At 43.2% G+C, this 19,838-nt stretch overlaps 1 protein-coding gene across 1 annotated transcript in view; it reads right to left on the bottom strand.

Annotated features, from left to right (window-relative positions):
* Positions 1–321: 321 nt before the first annotated feature.
* The window catches only part of ANAPC10 (anaphase promoting complex subunit 10), a 406,696-nt gene continuing 387,179 nt past the window's right edge, over positions 322–19,838 (bottom strand). The window contains exon 8 of the transcript XR_012645413.1: positions 322–337. The gene's annotated coding sequence lies outside the window, so the exon portion shown is untranslated. The remainder of the gene's footprint in view (positions 338–19,838) is intronic.

Raw genomic sequence — 19,838 nt, 5'->3', positions numbered from 1 at the left:
AAAATAGTGTTTTGATGGGAACATCTCAGCTCAGTTTATGTTCTTAAAAAATTACCCTTTGCAGATTTCCTAGAACCAGCAGTGCAGAGATCCGTTAGTTAACAATTTTCTGTTTAAAAAATAAGCAATCTTTGGTGGTGGTTGCTTCTTTTAAGAACTAGACTTAAAAGCAATAGCAGTTAGGTAGAATGTCCTGAGAACTAAAATAATCTCCAAGAATGCAACCTACAAATTAGATCAACAAATAAGGTTGAGGGTCTTACTAGATCAGTGAGTGAGTTAAGACACTAACCTTTGTCCTCAGGAAACTTGGCTTCAAACTTGGCCGTAATCACAACTGAAACAGAAGATGTTGACAAGTATCAGAGAGATAGCCATGTTAGTCTGTATCTTCAAAAACAACAAGACGTCCTGTGGCACCTTATAGACTAACAGATATTTTGGAGCATATGCTTTCGTGGGCAAAGACCCGCTTCGTCGGATGTGTGCCCATGAAAGTTTATACTCCAAAATATCTGTTAGTCTATAAGGTGCAACAGAAAATGTTGAGGTCTCTGATAAGTCCTAAGTGAACATCTTTTCATGTCAATAAACTGCTGCACAGAATGATTCATCTGACAAATCCAGCTCAAGGAAAGTCCACAGCTTCAATCAAAATGACTCTACTTCATGAACAAGAAAAAGAAAATCCACACAACCTGAATAAAAGCCCATTTTCCTCCTCAAAGAAGATGACACATAATAACATTGATGACCTGCCAAACATACATCAATTGTAAACTGTAATGAAATGTATAGTTTCTAAATTAATAATCACTATCATATATTAAGATTTAGATGAGCCAGTGTTTCGATGATTTTGAAAGGATGTGTTTTGATTGCAATATTGATGTCTATTTCATTTTAGCATTCTGGCAAGACAATACCTTTCACTGTAAATGATGCAAACTACTTAAAGCTACTTTAAATATTCCTCTGCCTTTTTTAAATCATATTAGAATTAAACATAATGTATGAATCCCATTGAGGAGTAAATTAATAAAGGTAGGGCTAAACTTACATTCCTTCAATTTGTCTCCTGCCAGCTCTGTAGGTCTATACAATAGCAGTGTAATTTTGAGAGATTCAAACAATCTAACTGAATAATATACAAAGTATTAGCTGTCTGAAAACAACCTGCCTGTATAAATTGATTGTAAACTTCACAACCTATAACAAATACCCATATAGTTATGGGTTTGTTTTTCTTCTTTTTCATTTTCTAAAAGCAATAAAGATCTTGCTGCAGGGCATTTCCTCTGGCTTAATGACCGGCTGGGGTTAATGGCCAAAGGCTGTTCTTCGGGCCATCAACTCCTCCCAGCCAGTCATTAATCCCCAGGAAATGCTCTGCGCCTCAATCATTATTGCTTAATTTTAGTGCAAACAAACTACTGTGGCAGAGAACGGCAATATATATCTGCTGTCCTTTAAGCAGAGAGAACACAGATTCAGGGAGTTTAATCACTTGTTTACACATTAGTGTGTTCTCTGTAATAGAAGGAAATTATGGATCTCTGATTGTTACATGAAGTCTCGTGATTGATGTCATCTTGTTTTCATAGTGTGGACAATGTCTGCCTCAATCGCTGGTATTCAATTTGTCACATAAGGGGCTATTTTTAGTTTTAGTTATAAGATGGAGTAAATCATGGTCTTCATTCCCTCTTTTATTTTGTAACAAAATTCAAATACATTCCTTTTTTTTAGAAAATACCAATCACAGACATTTTCTGATGGCATTTTTCTGATGACAATGTCATTCAGGCACCCAAGGTTTATCAAAATGTTATTTTTGTGCAGTACATCATTCAACACATTCTGACATTTACTGTGCAATTTCAGGCATGCCACAGATTTATTAAATTATCAACAGTAAAATATAACATGAACTTTCTCCAGGCTTTGGCTATACAAATATTTACTACAATGCAGAACTTTGTTATATTTCTCTAGTCTACTTGATAATCCCCTGATTAGACATCTACATGGTTGGTGGAGCCAAAGAAAAATTGTAAATGGTCAAATGCAATACAGTGTATGTATTGTTTTTAAATCTTAATTTTTACAAGCATGTAGATTTAACAGAATTATTTAGTTATCCTGGCTAACTGCATTGATTTCTCAGTTCCCAGAATGGTAACAAATGCATCCAAAGACACAATTAGTGTAGCTGAAAGCCAGTTTTACTGCAGTATTAAAAACCTGAAAGCATCAAGAATGTTGCATACCTTTAACTAATTGGGGCACTTATCCAGTGACTTTTAAGTGAAAGCCAGGATTAAAACTTCAAAAGCAAAGCAGTATAAATTCATATTCAAAAGTGACTTTATCCTTCTCCATGTCTTCACAATTAGTTTAAAATACTTGAATAAGGTAGGTACTACATTGGGATACATCAGTGATTACTAGCACTTAATTTATCATTTGAAAATACTCTTAAACCACTGTATTCCCTAAACCAGTGGTTAGAAACCTTTACGTGGCAGAGTGCTGATATTTGACCTTTTGATTTCTATGTATGGTCTGAGTGCCAGCGAGACTTTTTAAAGTCAAAAAGGGTATGTCTAGAAATAACTTTGCTAGCATCTATACAAGGCAACCGCTATTTCAAAATAGCGGCTGGTTAATTTTGAAATAGGTAAATCTCATTCCATGACAAAGAACGCCTATTTTGAAACAGGGGCTGTGTGGACAAGGAATAGAGCCTATTTTGAAATAAGCCAAAGTGCACCCAATGGTTCTATTTCAAAATAGGCTCTGTTGTGTAGACGCTGTATTTTGAAATAGCTGAAGGCTATTTCAAAATGCATTTTGTGTGTAGCAGCATTATTTTGAAATGAGTTATTCCAGAATAGCTCTTCCGGAACAGCATATTTTGAATAAGGCTACTGTGTAGACATACCCTAATAATCCTACTTACAGCAGCTTCATTAATAACTAAATTAAGATGCAGCACTTTCTTGTTTAGGTGGTGGTTGGTAGCATTAGCTTGTCTTTTGTTAATCCACAGGCAGTATGGCTTTGAGCAAGCTCCTGGCTGCATGGGGGAGGAGGAGTGGGGCCAAGCTGCCACCTCATGTGCTGATGAAAATTGGCTTACATGCCACTCTTGGCACATGTGCCGGAGGTTGCTGACCCTTGCCCTATACCTCTAGGTAAGAAACACCAACCAAGCATGTGTCTACCCCTCTGTGTGTGGAAGCGGTAGCCCTGGCAGTAGTGTAATGATTCCTCATGACTCTATGGATGGCACTCCTTGGGCGCATCTACACTAAGATCCTACTTTGAAGTTAACTTCAACGTGAGGGGCTACTTCGAAGTAGTCTGAGGAGTGGCTACACATGTTTTCCCTTAACTTTGAAGTTGGGAGCCTAACTTTGAAGTCCTTACCCATTCCCAGGAATGGAGTAGTGCCCTACTTTGAAGTTTAACTTTGAAGCAGGGCATGTGTAGACTTGCTGCACCTGCTACTTCAAAGTAGGGAGTCCATCATGGCGGTGGCCTCCCATGAGCCCAGAGATGCTCTGGCCAGCTCAGGTGGGGCTTTATGGTCACTGCCAGCCATGTGAGAGGAAGCAGCTACCCAGCAACCCCAGGCAGGAAGCTGAGAACATGGCAGAAGCAGGGGGACCATGAGCTCCCTGCTATATGATGCCCTCTCAATGCTGGATGCAAGCCACACAGCCCCAGCTGGCCATTGCATCAAGGCAGGACCCACCGGAGCCCACTGGTGAGACCCCTGTGGGCTCACAGCAGCTGGGCAAGCTGCACCCAAAGAGGGGCCCCCTTAAGGACTGAGGTAGAATTCCAGGATCTCCTTGGACTGTGGGGGATGAGGTGGTCCTGCTGCACACGGGGGCTCACTAGTGGAATTCGGACACTTTTGACAGTATGGCCAGGGGGGTCACCGCACAGGACCACCCCATCTGGACTGGGGAGAGCGTCCAAATGAAAGAGAAGGAGTTGTGTCAGGCGTACTGCCAATAAAGGGATGCAGCCGGCCTCTCGGGGGCATGGCCCGCCCACTGCCCCCATTAAAGGGAGCTGCACCAGTTCCTGGGGTTGAAGGAGATAGCCCCACCATGGCACCTCATGGACATCACCACCCCCACACCCTGGATACACAGCAGGAGACGAGTTCATTGGGCACCACCAGCCCCACACTGAGAGATCAGGGCACAGAGGCCAAGGGCAATGATGAGGGGATCCAGCGATGGGACCTTCATGATCACCCTCCCCTTGGGAAACCCTCACCCAAACTGTGGCCACTTACCTTGCCCAACCTCCCACTCCCTCGCCAGCCCGGCCCAGATCAGCCCCCCTCACAGCGGTTACCCTCACCCACAATGACCGATCTCCCAGCAGACCTGTCCTCGCCTGCCCACAAGGAACTGGGCCGTTGGCTCTTGGCCAGAGTGGACACACCAGCAGCGGCCCCAGCACCCCCCCACCCGCACACCCTGGGGAGGCTGAGCCTACAGTGCCCCCATGCTTCCCCTACCTCCTCGTGGTCCCGGCCCTGTCCCAGCCCTGCAGGGGACCCTGGACCTAGGGCAGTAGAGGCACCCATGGCCGCTGTGGCTCCCAGCGCTCCACGTCAGTGGGCGATTGAGGCAGCTGTTGAAAACCTCTTGGGGTAGGGTGGTGCGTCCCATATAGGGTTGCCTGAGCCACGGATGCAGTGGATATGCAGCATCAGCCACGATACAGTGGGGTATCTTGATGTCCCCCAGCGGGAGCTCCTGTGGGGGGACATAGGTGCCCTCCTCCATCCAGCATCCCAGCCACGAATTTCAGAACACCTAAGCACCATGGGTCTTGCCCGACCAACCCACACAGATGTCCATGAAGCAGCCCCTCACATCAACCAGAGTCTGGAGGACCATCAAGTGGTACCCCTTCGTGTTCACTTTGGTGCCCCCACTTGGTCCAATGCCAGGATCGCAATGTGAGTTCTGTCCATCATGCCAAAACAGTTTGGGAACCCCAGCTCCGCAAACCTAGCGAGGGCAACATCCAGGTCCCCAACATTGATGACATGGAGAAGGAGCATGTTTTTGAGAGCTCAGACAACCTGCAGGGATGGAAGAAAGACACGTCCATGAACACCAGACTGGGTGGTCCCATTCCCCCCTCCCCAGCAGGGTCTCCATCCCCCTTCCCCCTTGCCCAGTAGCCCCCTCCCCAGGGTAGGTCTGTGGTGTGAGCCAGGCTTACCTCAAGCAGAACTGCCTCGACGGAGGTCTTGCCCACCCCAAACTGATGGCCGATGGACTGGTGGCTGTCTGGGGTGGCCAGTTTCCTCAGTGCTATTGTCACCCTCTTCTGCACAGGGAGCGCAGGCTGCATTCTTGTGTTGTAGTGCTGGAGGACAGGGGCAAGCCAGCAGCAGAGCTCCTCGAACATCCGCCTGGTCATGCAGAAGTTTCTCAGACACTGCTCATTGTCCCAGTCCCCCAGTACAGCTGGTCCCACCATTTCATGCTGGTAGGGAAGGCCCATGGGCACTGAATCATGGAGGGGTCCAGGGGAAAGCTCAGACTCTGCAAGATGGGGCCCATGAGACAGGCCCTGCCATGCTGCTGAAAGAGGGCAGCAAGCACCATGGCCAGCAGGCTGGCCACAGCAGTGAGGAGATCCCCTTGAGGGAGCAGCTGGTGAGGCATGTTGTCCATGTCTGCTCCCTAGTATGCACTCTGCCCTGCTGCGTGTATCCTGGCAGGCCTGAGAACAGCAGAGTTGGGGGATGTTGGGAGGGGACCTTTACAGAACCAGCTGGCTACGAGCTTGGAAGGGCTTGTCGGCCATGCGACCCCTGTCCGCATCATTTCCTGGCCTCTTACTTTGAGGTAGGGGCTATTGGTGTGTAGATGCTTCCTTTCAAAGTACTGGGACGCTACTTCAAAGTCAGGGTGGGTGGCTTTTTGTGTGTAGAAGCTCATCTTCAAAGTCTGTTACTTTGAAGTTATACTTCTAAGTAAGCAACTTCAAAGTTATTTTGTAGTGTAGACACAGCCCTTGTGATCCTTTCTGAAGCACCATGAAAGGGAGGAGAAGGCTCTGAAGGATTTGAGAGAGCAGAGATTGGGAGAATGCACGTACATTATCCTTACCTATGATCTGTGGAGCTCTGATCAGAAAGATAATACAACATGCAGGTGGTATTGTCTTTTTGTACATACACCTCCCACCACCCACCTCACATTAGGGACTCTTCTATAAAAGTTCCCGTGGCTGGTGCCATCTACAACAGGCCTACTAATGTGGCTCTATTAATGCTTTGCTGCCATGAGAAATCAGAACTAAAGTGGTAGTTGCCTGTGCTAACTTTCTGAAGGTCTTGCTTGCAAAGCCTAATGATGAACTATATGGAGGCCATTATGTGGAAGGGAGGGAGGCAGACTTCTTTTCTTGAAAAGCTAGGAATTCCTTTTAAAAAACAGCAAACTATTTTTCAGCTTGCAAAGTCAAGCTATGAAAAGTTAAGGAATACCAATGTGGTTGACTGTTACGAAAATGATAAACCAAATAGAGTTAGTTGTGATCAACTCAAAACATTTTTTTTTTAATTTTTCAATTTGATGACATTTAACAAAAACAGATTAGGTTCAAATCCAACAGAATTTTTAAGATGCTTTTGTTCAGCCAAGAATTAAACTAAACTAAACTAAACTAAAAACTCACCATTTTTTCACTCAATTCTACTCGAGAGCATCAACATTATAACTTAGTCTTTAATTATATGATTCCTGATTCTATCAGTACACAGTGCTGAGACTCAGAGCAGCATTGAGAAAGCAAGAAATAAAAAGGTAAGTCTTTTCATTAAGGGAATCATCTATCCCTGACTAAGTCCCAGATTTCCTGTGGGATGCTGAGCAAGTCATTCAAATTAGACCTTTCAGAAATGTCCCTGATATTCTGACTACCCAGCTTGTAACACCTGCAGGCATGAGCACTCACAACTGCAATGGAAGTCAATGGTAACAGAATTTGTGTTCAGTAAAAATTATATCTCGAGTTGGGTGCCCAGTTATTGAGACAACCAAAATTAGTGGACTTTTCTGAAGAAGAAGAAGAAAAAAAAAGGGTGGGGGGAGAGGTGCTATAATTCTGTGCCATACACTGGGTAATGAGGATAAAAAAGAAATATGAAATGGCTACTTTGTTCACAGAAAGAGATGGGGGTCTTGTGATCTTGTAATTAAATACTATATCATAATGCATATGCACAAGGTGACAGAATTAAATTGCATAGGTAAAATTAATGCTGACATTTCCTTACTCTTGTGTACTTTGCAAGCTTAAAGTTCTTTACAGGTAGTTCTTTTGCATCATATATTAATAAGCATAGTAAGAAAAAAATCCCTTCCTCTTAAGAATTACAATATTTGTCTTCAATTAACAATAGGAACACACTGCAGTTTTCTGCAGAAAAGTTATGTGTTTATAAACAGCAGACTGAAAAAGCCAACCTGAAAATGGAAACAGCAATTGATAGAACTCACTACAGAAGTAGTATCTTGCTCCAGATTGCAGAAAAGCAAACAAGTACTGGCTAAAACGATCCTGAAATACACATCAGATTCAACAATAACATTTTAATCTAAAAAATATGAACAACTGCTTGAGTACACTCACCAAGGTAATTCTTAACATACAGATAGCTGGTATTGAAAAGACTATTGCTCTTTGACTCGCTGAACAAAAATATCCAGACTTTCCCTTCATGCTTTTTCTTCTCAAGCCGAAGCAGACCCTGTTCATTAAAACCAGATGCTACTGTCTTCCTGCTTCATTTCAGTTATCAATATCTTGTTTGAAAGATACAAAACATTTTAATAAAAACTTGACTATGCATGTGATCAGGTCAAGGTAGGATGAACCAACATGCCAAGTTCAACAACTTCTCTTATCAAGAAAAAAAATGTCAAAACCATTCAAGCTATGTTTCTCCATGCCATTTGCTTTTTAAAATCATTTGTTCACTCTAGAACAAAAAACAACCACACCAAAAAATCAGCCCTTGGTGGAGTCTCTCAAAATTCAGCTCAAGAATAAAACCAACCTTCCTTGTTTCAGTGTCTTTGAGAAACGTTCCCATTGTGGATGGGTACAAAGGGGAAATGCATTACAAGATCACATTAAGCCAGAATAGTTGGAATAGTTGGATCTGCACAATGGTCTCTTGGCCCCTCTAGGTGTAGTGAGCATGGTGGCATAGGTGCTGGGACTAAGGGTGCAGGAGGTGCTGCAGCAGTCTCTGGCTAGAAGTGGTTTCTATTATATGCAGGGTTTCCCAGCTGGGTTCAACAGTTCTCAGCACCCCCTCTCTAAAAGTTGTTCCAGCTCACCTGCATACTGGAGTAGAAAACAGGTATGTCTACACCAGTGCATTTTGGGGAAAAAAATCTGCACAAGTGGTTGTGGGAGTGTGATGTCATCTTCCCACAGTGCATTGCCCTCAAAACAAACGGGCAGTTTTCAGAAGTCTCTTTCCCCAGTGAGATTATTGTTTTGGTTAAAAGTTCCGTGATGCAGACAACTCAGTGTGCCCTAATAGCACCCAATGTCATCTTCCCAGGCTGCATTGACCTCATTCCCCACCCTTGGAAACCAAACGTCCAATTTTCAGAAAGAAATGAGGGAAAGTGGGGACTCCCAGAGGGAATCTAGTGGTTAGCATCACTCAGAAGAAGAGGAGGAAAGACAGAGTGCCTTGCCTTCTAGGGGTTAGTCTCTCTTCCCCTATTGAAAATCAGTGATCCCCCGCGGAAAAAACACCTTTCACTGGTCCGGGCAGCAGGTCAGGGAAGTGTCAGTCCAACCTAAAAGGGTGTATGTTCTCCAGGTGTCTGTGTCATGCTAATGGGAACCTCAGTGGGCCCCTGGGGGAAGAACACCTTGAGAAATGTGTACAGGAGCCAAAAGGACTGGTAAAGGTGCTCAGGCTGCAATTATCTACGAGCACTTCTGGAAACCTGGGAATTTTCTGTGAAATACAGCAAACAGGACGCTACAGAGACTGTGCGGCTCCCCCAAGTCACACGCTTTGGGAAGCAGGGGTGGGAAGAAGCCCACAATTCAGCTTTGACCAGAGCCAGTCCCCCCTAATTCTCTGAAGCCAGGGGCTCCACAGAGGCTCCTGTTAGCATGGAGCAGGCACCGGGCTCTAGAGGGGCCAGCCCACAATTCAGCTTCAGCCAGAGCTGGTCCCTCAATCCTCTGGAGCCAGGGGCTCCAGAGAGGATCCCCTTAGCGTGGAGCCGGTACCAGACTCGGCCCCAGTGGCAGCCAGCCAGCCAGCCAGCCCCAGAAAATCTTTCCCACCTTCGGAGCCTTCACCACACGCAAGCCAGGACGTGCTGCTGTCTAGAAGCATGGTCTGCACTGCACACCAGGCAGGTGTTTTCATTGGGTTGGGGGCTAGCCACATGGTGTGGCTGGCAGGCAACAGACCCCCGCCATCGTGGCACCTGTGGGGGAGGAAGGCTGCCCCCATACAAACGTGACCCACAGAAAACCTGACCCATACATGCATGAGCCCCACAGCCTAGCCACCACATGGTGTGGTGGGGCAGGGCCTGGACATGGTGATGTGTGGGTTGACTGCAAGGCACCTGGGGGGCTTGGGGCCTTCACGTACAAATGTGAACCAGTAAAAAAAAAAACACCCCAGCCTCTCCCACTATACCTTGCGCAGGGAAGGAAGCTTCACGCTGCACAGAATATGACACCCCGCTGTCTCATGTGCCACTGTTTGGTCCACACTGTGTTGGAGCAGGTGCTAGCTCGCAAGATGAACTGAGTCCCTGGCTCTCCTGATGACTCTATGATGGAGCTCGGTAAAGTAGCTAGATGTGATTGCCACACTGATCATAAAGAAATGAATTAAAAATGCCGGGCTTACCTTTTCCTTCTGCCTGCTCACCTGGAGCGATGACCTGAAAGAACACCTTGAGGAGCACGCTGGGACTGTTTCTGGGGCTAATAAAATCAGTTTCAGCCTGGGTTAATCTACACTGTTTTAACTCAGCATTACAAATTTGATTTTTCCAGTAACTTTGTTGGGAAGTCAGCAGTGCAGAAGTCATTGTTACAGCCACTGAGGAGCAACTTTTTCAGCACTGGGGTATAGCTGGAGAGTTTTTTTTCAATCAACCATACAGCCTTAAATTTGATTTTATCTCCCAGTGTAGACCAGGCAAAAGAGTGGGAGAGGGGCATAGCTGTAGTACTTTGCACTTTGGTATTCTTAGGTTATGTCTACACTGGGAAACAAAGTTGACTTTTATAAAGTTGAAGGAAAGTGTCCACACTTGCTCACAAAGTAGCCTTAGGCCTGGTCTACACCATTAGTGTAGCTACAATTGAGGTATCAGGATTGACTGTGTTCTCTGGTGTAGATCTGGGCTCTTTGGTCTCGCACCGACTTCTTTTACTCCACAACAGTGTGGAATACCAGGGTCGATGGCCGAGCCCAGAGAGATTGATTTTGCTGCGTCTTCACACATGCGGCAAAATTGCTGTCTGGAAGATCAATCATGGTGTGTCGAATCCCCCATAAGTATAGACATACCTTTAGTGTGTCCCCATTAAATTAGTTAAATTTGACTGTAGCAACAGTGTATTGTGGGTACCTATCCCAAAGATCCTGCAGCCCTGTTGTATTCAGGGTTTCTGTGCCAGTGTCTGAAGGCAAAAAAAAATCACCACAAGTGGTTGTGAATGTCTGATGTCATCATCCCACATTGTATTACCCTCTCTCCCCATTCCTGATGAAAATCAATGGCCAAAGGAATTTTTGCACCACTTTTACATGCCCCATGTCCCTGGTGTATCCTTTCTGCAGCATGTCCTATGAAGTCTTGGCATAAATGTCCACATTTCTTTTGCTGTTTCTGAGCTGCATCAAGATAGATTCATCGCTCTGCACCGTCGCCCACAGCACTGAGGTCCTGGATCTCCTGATAGCTCCATGTTGCATCCCTGTGAACTCATGACCAGGTGTGCTGCTGAGGAGTGCTCTAAAGCTCTGCTAGCCATGCTGGCCAAACAGGAAATAAATTCTAACTTCCCAGGCTTATGACCTTTGCTTCCTGTTCCTACTTCCTGTTCACATGGAGAGCAGCAGAGATGAAAGTGATGACCAGAAAGGGCACATTTAGGGCATTGTGGGATACTTCTGGAGGCCCACAATATCGATTTTAATAACACTGGTTTCTACATTGACCTTAATTCAACTTTGTAAATTCGATTTTGGCATTACTTCTTGTGAAAAGGAGGTTTACAAAAGTCAACTTTAGAGCCCCTTAAAATCAACCTAATGAGTCCAGTAGTGAAGACTGATACCTTATAAAATCAACTTAAGTCCCTTAAATTTGAATTTATACCCTAGTGTAGACCAGGCCTTATCCTACAGCCACACTACCAGGGAAGATCGACCTGCTCAGGGTCAGTCTTCTGGGGTTTCATTTCATACATGAGTGGAAGGCATTTTTCAGGGTCAAAGTCAACCCCAGAACTCCTTGTGAGTGGCAAGGAATAAAGGAGGTTGATGGGATAAACACTCCTTCCTCCGTGTAGTCAGACACTGAAGTCAACCACTGATAAGTCGATTTTAGCAACGCAATTTGCATGTGTATTGGCAATTGACTTTCAGTAAAAGCACCCTTAGGGCAACATTCCAACCTGTGCTCTATACGGTGACTCTGAGGTTGTTCCAAAATACTACATAAACCAAATTGTCTCTTGACTGGGCACCAGCTGAGGAAAGGAACAGAAGGGTGAAACATCACCTAAAGCACCTTTTTTCCAGCCTTAAGTGCACTCTTCTTTCTATCCAATAGGCCTGATGATGCATTACAAAAGTTGCCCTAGTCTAAATGAGATGTGAAAGACAGGCCCAATGTGTTCATATAATAGAAGAATTTCAATGACAATGCAAACAAGACACTAAGATATTTACAGTAAAACCTCGAGATAAACACAACCAAGTTTCCCGGCTCCTCCAGGCCTGGTTCCCTTCCCGCTCTTGACTTGCGCAGAAATTCAAGTTATGTGGGGTTGCAGGAATGCAACCCCTGCATACCTCGAGGGTCTAATGTATGGATTAAAATGCCATTTTACTGATTAATTTGGAAATTTCCTCACTCCATGGTTTTCTCCAATGACTATATCAGCTCAATCTGTACCATTGTAAAGCCAGTAAGTGGATGAAGGTTTTTGTTGTATTTTTTAATGAGGAAAGGTAATAGCTTAACTTACTATGGTGTGATATGAACTGTCTTTTGGTAGCTCCAACAGTTCTGTATATCATATGAGGATGGCGGAATCCAATAGTTTCTGACTGATTTCCCAGGAAAGTGAGTTTGTGATAACGGTAAGGCATAAAAGGAGAAATGTGACATCCTGAGAGGAAGCACAACTCAGGGACTCAAGTATTCTCAAATTCAGGTTGCTAGCCAGGGAAGCATATCCATTTTTCTCCTCATGTTCCCTGCATGTCCTGAGAAATCAGTCTTGCCTTGTTGATATAGATTCTCCAAACTAGGGCTGCCAACAAGATCTAGGCTGAACTAACAGATACATGTTGGCAAGACGTTCAAAAGCAATGAGCATTAGACAATTCTGCTATAGTAGAAGTCAATAGTTGACTAGTGGGAGTCAGGCCAATGCTGAGGGCTTAGGAAAAATTCCACCACAGTCTATTATTACAATCCACTACAAAACTAAAGGGCACTCAGAGTTGTATCTATCTTTAAAAACATCCTGGAAGTGATTCAGGGAACAACAGACCAGTGAGCTCTACATTAGAATAAAGTAAAATTGAAAATGTCATTAAAGACTGTTATTTAAAAAGCCAACATGAGCAAAAATGGATACAAAGAAACCAGCATGGTTTTTGTAAAGGGATACTTTCTCACCAAACTATTAGAATTTTCTGACTGTCAACAGAAAAATGGTCAAAACAGCATAGATATACTTTATTGGGAAAACCCTTTGAAAAATACTTTCACCAGAGCCTATTAAGAAATTAAAGCTGAACCACTATAATGTGACATTATCTTGTTCAGCAAAATCCGTAATCCGGCATGATTGTAGCTAGCCAGAAAACCACTTATCATGGGTGTGGCCAAGTTTCCCATGGTCCCATAAAATTTGCTTGCATCCACCAATCCTGGCTCTCAGTGTTCTGTGCTGTTACTTAGACATAAGTTACCCTAAATGACTTCTAAGAGCCCAGTAAGCAGTGTAAGTGTTGGTAATGCTACTAAACAATATTGACCTTCCGTGGTCTGGCTAATTCTCTTGTTTGGCTCTGGTCAGGTCTCAAGTGTGCCAGGCTAGAAAAATTCAACATATACTAGTTTTGGTGGAAGATAAAGTTCCATCCTGGTTTAAAAACTGTGTGAGAGCAAGCAAAGCAAAGAGCAAACCTAAAGAGACACTTTCATTCTCGAAGGGAGTTTATAATGGGCTTCGTTGAGGCTTTGTACTCAGAATGGTGGTGTTTAATGTATTTGTTAATGATCTGGAAAAGAGACATGAATAGGCAATGGCAAAATTTACAGATGACACTAATTTATTTAAGTCAGTCCAGACTAGAGAGGCTTGTGTGGAACTCCAGAGGGATGGAACAGAGATAAATATTTGGGCAACAGCATGGTGGATGATTCAATGCAGTGAAGTGCAAAATAATGCATGTTGGTCCAGATGCTCAACTACTACATGAAATCTGCTATTTTGGGGATGGGAGTGGAATCTGTGAAGTTGCTCCTCAAGAAAAAGCAGTGGGCTTATACCTAAGCTTGCAGATACCCACATAGCTACACGGATATTGAGATCTACTTAAGTCTCAAGGCCCATCTTAATGGAAACCTGGTGCCTCCAAACAACCTTCTGCTTTTCCTAGAATAACAGGACCGAACCTTCCTTATTCATGGAAACCTCTTTATTCCCACCTTCCTCTTTAGGGGACTGGGGAAAGGGTAATAGTGTTTCGGAGACAATGCCAAAATGGTTTAACCACTAGGCACAATAGGTCTGTGCCTAGTGCCACCAGCCTTGGGGTTTGCTGTATTAATTTAGCTATACTATGTGGGCTTAAGGTGTTAGCATAGCCTAGTCACTGAGAAACATTAAACAGTACTCAAAAACATCTCAGATTTCATATACACAAGACCTCATGGCAAACACACTACTAAAAATAATTTCAACATGTGATAACGTACTAAAAAGGACAAAGAGTTAAAGAATTTGAAATGTTAAGTATTAAGCAAAGCTTTCATTTCAACAACATCCACATTGCTCGCTTTAGCTAGAGAGAACTTTTAGAAGGAAATACACTCACCCACCACTGCTGATAGTTTCTTAGGTGGTATCAGAGATGGCAATAACTCTTGTTTTTTTGGGAAAAGAGAAGATCAGGAGCCGCTGTTATTAATGTCTAATCCTGTTGCACTCACTGAAGGCATTTGAACTTCAGCAGGAGACAGCAGAGGCAGTGATGTCATCTGAGTCACTTTCTATGGCTTGGTCTGGTCAAGACTTTTCTCAGGTTCAGGCAGAGGAAGGCCTGAAGTCTCAAAAGATGGTGGATATGACAGTCATGATAGTGCAGGTTGTTCATGTAGCCAATTTCTTCCAAAGTCTTTCCTTAAAAGATAAACAAATAGTGGGCAGAATATCCCACCCACTAATTATTTTGTCCACTAGTTAGACCTGCTTTCCAACACACAAATTTTGGTTCATTGATTTCTGGTTCTATGCTTTTCTTGTTTACTAGACTTAATCATAAGTGTTCTTCCATTATATAAGGATGTCCTTTTGTTTGGGCAAATTCAGTCTGTCTGTCTTGTTTTTATGCCTTTCGCATCAACATTTGTTAATACACATTATTTTGCTCTTCTATAAACTTTCATATACTTTTTACAGTGGCACTCACAGAAACTCAGTCTCTTCTCCCTTTGCAAGAAGGAACTTCTCCTTCAGTCTCTTCCCCCACATTAGGAAGATGATGACATCAATATTCTTTCTCTTTGCGATTTTGCAGCAGCACATGAACTGAGCAGTGGACCAGAGACTCCAGTCTTTTAAATCTGGCCATGAATTTTGCAGCTTGACCTCATTCCTATAATCTGGCATTCTTCTGATCTTACGGTTTCTCCTGGTTCTGTTCAAAAAGTTCCGATATGAATGTTGTTCATGATTTAATTTGGTTGATTATGTTTATAGCATCTTTTAACAAAATGAAGTTTTATATTCTCCTTGCTTCGGAAGATATATGTTTGGAGGCATTTGGCATTACTCCTATTTGCTACACTCCAATCTCTACATTTCTCAGATTTCTGATGATCTACCACGTAACAGCTACTGTATTATTATCCTGAGGTATTCCGCTGCTGGAAGTTGTTAGATATGCAATCATGGATCATTGTCTAAATCTCATTACTCTCAGATTTATTGACTTCTCCTCTTTTTGTGACTGCTTCTGTATGGTACCGATTTCTCTACACATGCTACGGTTTTGTATAATAAAGATGGCTTCCTTAACTTTATTCTTTTATAAACCATGATTCTTCTTTTATTAGAAAGTATTCTGCTTTGCTTTTATTGCAGTATTCTTCAGAAATGTACAAGGGAATGCACAAAAAACTCTTAATTTTCTCTATGTGTGTGTGTATATATATATATATATATATATATATATATATATATATATGGCCCCTTTTCATCTCAAGAGATGGTGGTTAGCAGTGGCAGTGAAAATCTATGGGCAGTGTTGGAGTTTGCATCTTCTCTTGTGGCTTATCCATCCAATATTGGATTTGCACGGTCGACTGAAGTAAACGCATGTCAGTCTATTTCCGAAGTCTTGAGTCTGAGAACTTTTCTTTCTATGATGAAGTTCTTTTGCATAGCTTGCACATATCCTATCAAAGGTTGATGTGCCCTGTTGTAGCAGTAGTCACCAGGTATTTTGATCTGATGATGTAGATTCCCAGGATTTTGGATTGATGTTGAATTTTTTCACGGTGTTTTTGCATGTATCCTTGAATCTTAGCTTTGATATTCCGCTTGTTCTCAACCCACGTGACCGTTCACTGAAGAGGATTTCTTTGGGAAGACGATTGTCACCCATTCTCTCACATGACCAAGCCAACATAGTCTTCTGCTCTTGAGGATCGTTATGAGGCTGGGTATGCCAGATCTGGACAGGACATCTGCATTTGAAACTTTATCTTGCCAATTGATATTCATAATTCTGCGGAGGCAGCAAAGATGGCCGCTGTTCAATTTTTTCTCCTGGTTTGAGTGGGTGGTCCATGCCTCAGAACCATATAGTAGGATACTCAATACACATGCCTGGTGGATTAGTATCTTTGTTTTCACTAACATCTTAGGATTGTTCCATGCACATTTCCTAAGTCTGCCAAAAATAATAGCTGGCTTCCTGATTCTGATGTTCAGTTCTTCGTCCATGGATAGGTTTGTGGTGACGGTAGATCCAAGGTAACGGAATTGTTGAACCACATCTAATGGGCTGTTATCCAGAATGACACTGGGTCACTGAGGTATACCTTGAATGAATATAACAGTTTTCTTCAAGCTTATGTCAAGGGAAAACAACTTCTCTTCTGGACAGAGAACCCACCAGTTACAGTAGCATACCTTCATTACAAGCAACAAGAGCTGCATCATCTGTGAAGAGGAGTTCCTTAATGAGGACTTTCTTGACCTTAGTTTTGGTCTTGCGTCTTGCCAGGTTGTAGAGAGAGATATCTAACCTTGTGTGGAGAAATACATCACTGCGTGACTTTTGAAATGCGCAATTTAGTAGAAGTAAGAAGAATATGCCGAAGAAGATAGGAGCAAGAATACACCCTTGTTTGACTTTGCTGTTCATTGCAAATGGTTCTGATTTAGATACATCATATTGTACTGTTGCTTTCATGTTTTCATGAACGGATGTTACGAGCTTGAGTAGGGTCAGTGGGCAGCCAATCTTGGTTAATACTCTGTATAGTCCAGATCTACTGACTGTGTCAAACGCCTTTGTTAAGTCCACAAATGCTATGAATAATGGCTTTCCCTGTTCCCTGCATTTTTCCTGTAGTCGTTGAATAGAGAAAATCATGTCTATTGTTGACCTGCCAGCCCTGAAGCCACATTGTGTTTCTGGATAGACTCGATCTGAAAGTTTTTGCAGGCGTTTGAGAATGACATGAGCAAACGCTTTTCCTGTGATGCTCATTAATGAGATGCCTCTATAGTTGTTGCAGTCACCCTTGTCACTCTTGTTTTTATAGAGAGTGATGATGTTTGCATCCTTCATGTCATGTGGGACACCTTCTGCTCTCCAACATTTTAGGAGTAAACCTAAATGTTTGCCTTCAGGACTTCAGGTGGGATTCTGTCATTTCCTGGCACTTTTCCATTGGAGGGAGCATCAACAGCTTGACAAAGTTCCTCCTCCATAGGCTCTGCATCTAGCACAGACATTTCTGGAAGTGCTGGGATGTGGTTGTCAAGTTTAGGTTGTATTGTCTGCTTGTGGGAATAAAGACTTGAGTAGTGTTCCACCCATCTGGACATCTGCAGCTTTTTGTCTGTGATCAGCTGTCCATTTAAATGCTTCAGTGGGGTGACTTTGGTAATGTTTGGTCCGAATGGTTTCTTCAATCCATTATACACTGTTTTCAGATTGCCCAGATCAGATGCCTTTTTAATATTAGAACACAGATCGGCCCAATAGTTGTTCGCACACTGTCTGGATTCTCTCTGAAGAACAGATCTTGTATGTTAAAGTTGGTCTCTTGTGCTTTGAAATGGGTTCTTTATGTTATTCAGGTGTGCTTGGTGATTTTCTTTGAGAAGAAGCATAAGAGTGTCAGCATTTTCATTGATCCAGGCTTTGTTTGAGAATTTATGCATTCCAAAGACAACTTAGGCACAATCATATATTGCATCTCTCAGTATGGGCCATATTCCATCAACAGTTTGTTGGTCTGGTTTGTGGTTCATTTTGTGAGTGAGATCATCTGTGAAGACAGAGAATTTCAGCGCATCTCTGGTATTGATCTTTGGCTTACTGCATTCCTTTGTCATATAGAGTTTCTTTGGGAAGATTTTCACTCTGCTGATGATCAAGGAGTGATCAGTGTTGCAATCTGCGCTGTGGTACATGCATGTAAATTCTCTGTGTGATATACGTAGAAACATTCACACTATAAAACTATGTGGATGACACCGCTTTGGAGAATGTGAATGATATGTGAAACAAGCCCCTGCCTATAACAGACCTTAGTCATCATCTTGTTTTAAATAGCTTAGCTTTATCCTAGTCCCTGGTAGGCATTTGCCCATATCCTAACATAGCTACACTATTTGGTAGTCTTGGTTCAAAGAAGCCTCCCTGAATCCTATCCTAACTCCTCTTGAGTTCAGTAGAGTTAGGATTTCACCACAAGACTAGAATAATAAGTTGAAGAGTCACAGAACAGGACTGAATTATATTGGTTTAGTAGTGTGTGGAAACCTAAATATGTGTATGACAGGAGTGCAAGTTCTGCAAATTATCAAACACCTGTTTCACATACTACATCTTAAAAAAACAAATAACAGACTTTTATTTGCCACATGTTTATAAGGATATGGATCTCCCACTACAAGAGTCATTCATTGCTGTTGTTTTTATTATAGATTAGCTGCTTATGTTTAAAACAAAGTCATTCTGAGTTAGACTGATCGCAGAACAGTGTTATATCTCATCTTCTCCATGTGAAAGAGAAATACCTACCCAAAATGTTTGTCCACCTTTGTAAAGGCACAATATGTCATAGAGTGAAGCCTACTTCAGCAATATGAAGTAATATTATATGTTTCCAGTCATCAGTGCAAACAGAAACATAATGAAATGATTTAAAATTAATATTTGTAAAGCAGTAAGTTGTAGTAGTAGTAGGCATCCTTCAGTCTATGTAGACTATGGATCGCACCCTTCGTAGTTCCATTTGGAATCATCATTTGCAGCATCGACTGTGACTGTGAAGGCCCACACGAGAGTGAAAGTCCTTGCTGCATCTGCTGCATGTGTAATGGGTGTCTGGCAGGTCCTTACTGCGCTTTCTGTGGGCTCGCTTCTCCTCTGCTAGCTGTCTGATCCTCATCTCATCCTTCTGAAGGCCCTTGTGTAGTCTCTGCCTCCATCTGTTGCAATCATCTGCCAGCTCCTCCCAGCTGTCCGGCTTGATGTGTACCTCCCTGAGGTCCCTCTTCCAAACATCTTTGTAGCGCAATTGGGGGCATCCAGGAGGTCTTTTGCCAGAGGCTAGCTCGCCATACAGGATGTCTTTTGGGATCCTTCCATCATTCATCCTGTGGACGTGGCCAAGCTAGTGGAGCTGCCGCTGCCTGAGGAAGGTGTGCATGGTTGGGATACTAGCTTGCTCAAGGACGGCAGTGTTGGACACTCTGTCCTTCCACGATATTCTGAGGATGCGCCTGAGGCAGCGCAAGTGGAAGACGTTCAGCCTCTTTTCCTGGCGGGTGTACAAGGTCCAAGACTTGCTGCCATAAAGGAGGGTGCTGAGGATGCAGGCTCTGTAGACTTGCATTTTGGTGTGGGTGTACAACTTGATGTTATTCCACCCTCTCTTGCTGAGTCTGGACAGAGTTGTGGTTGCTTTTCCGATCCTCCTATTTAGCTCAGTCTCCAATGACAGGGTGTCAGTGATGGTGGACCAGAGGTAAATGAACGCGTGGACGACTTCTAATATATAGTTGTCAGTGCT

Source organism: Carettochelys insculpta, chromosome 4, assembly GCF_033958435.1.
Source record: "Carettochelys insculpta isolate YL-2023 chromosome 4, ASM3395843v1, whole genome shotgun sequence".
Classification (NCBI taxonomy): Eukaryota; Metazoa; Chordata; order Testudines; family Carettochelyidae; genus Carettochelys; species Carettochelys insculpta.
This window is presented reverse-complemented; position numbering and strand designations above follow the sequence as displayed.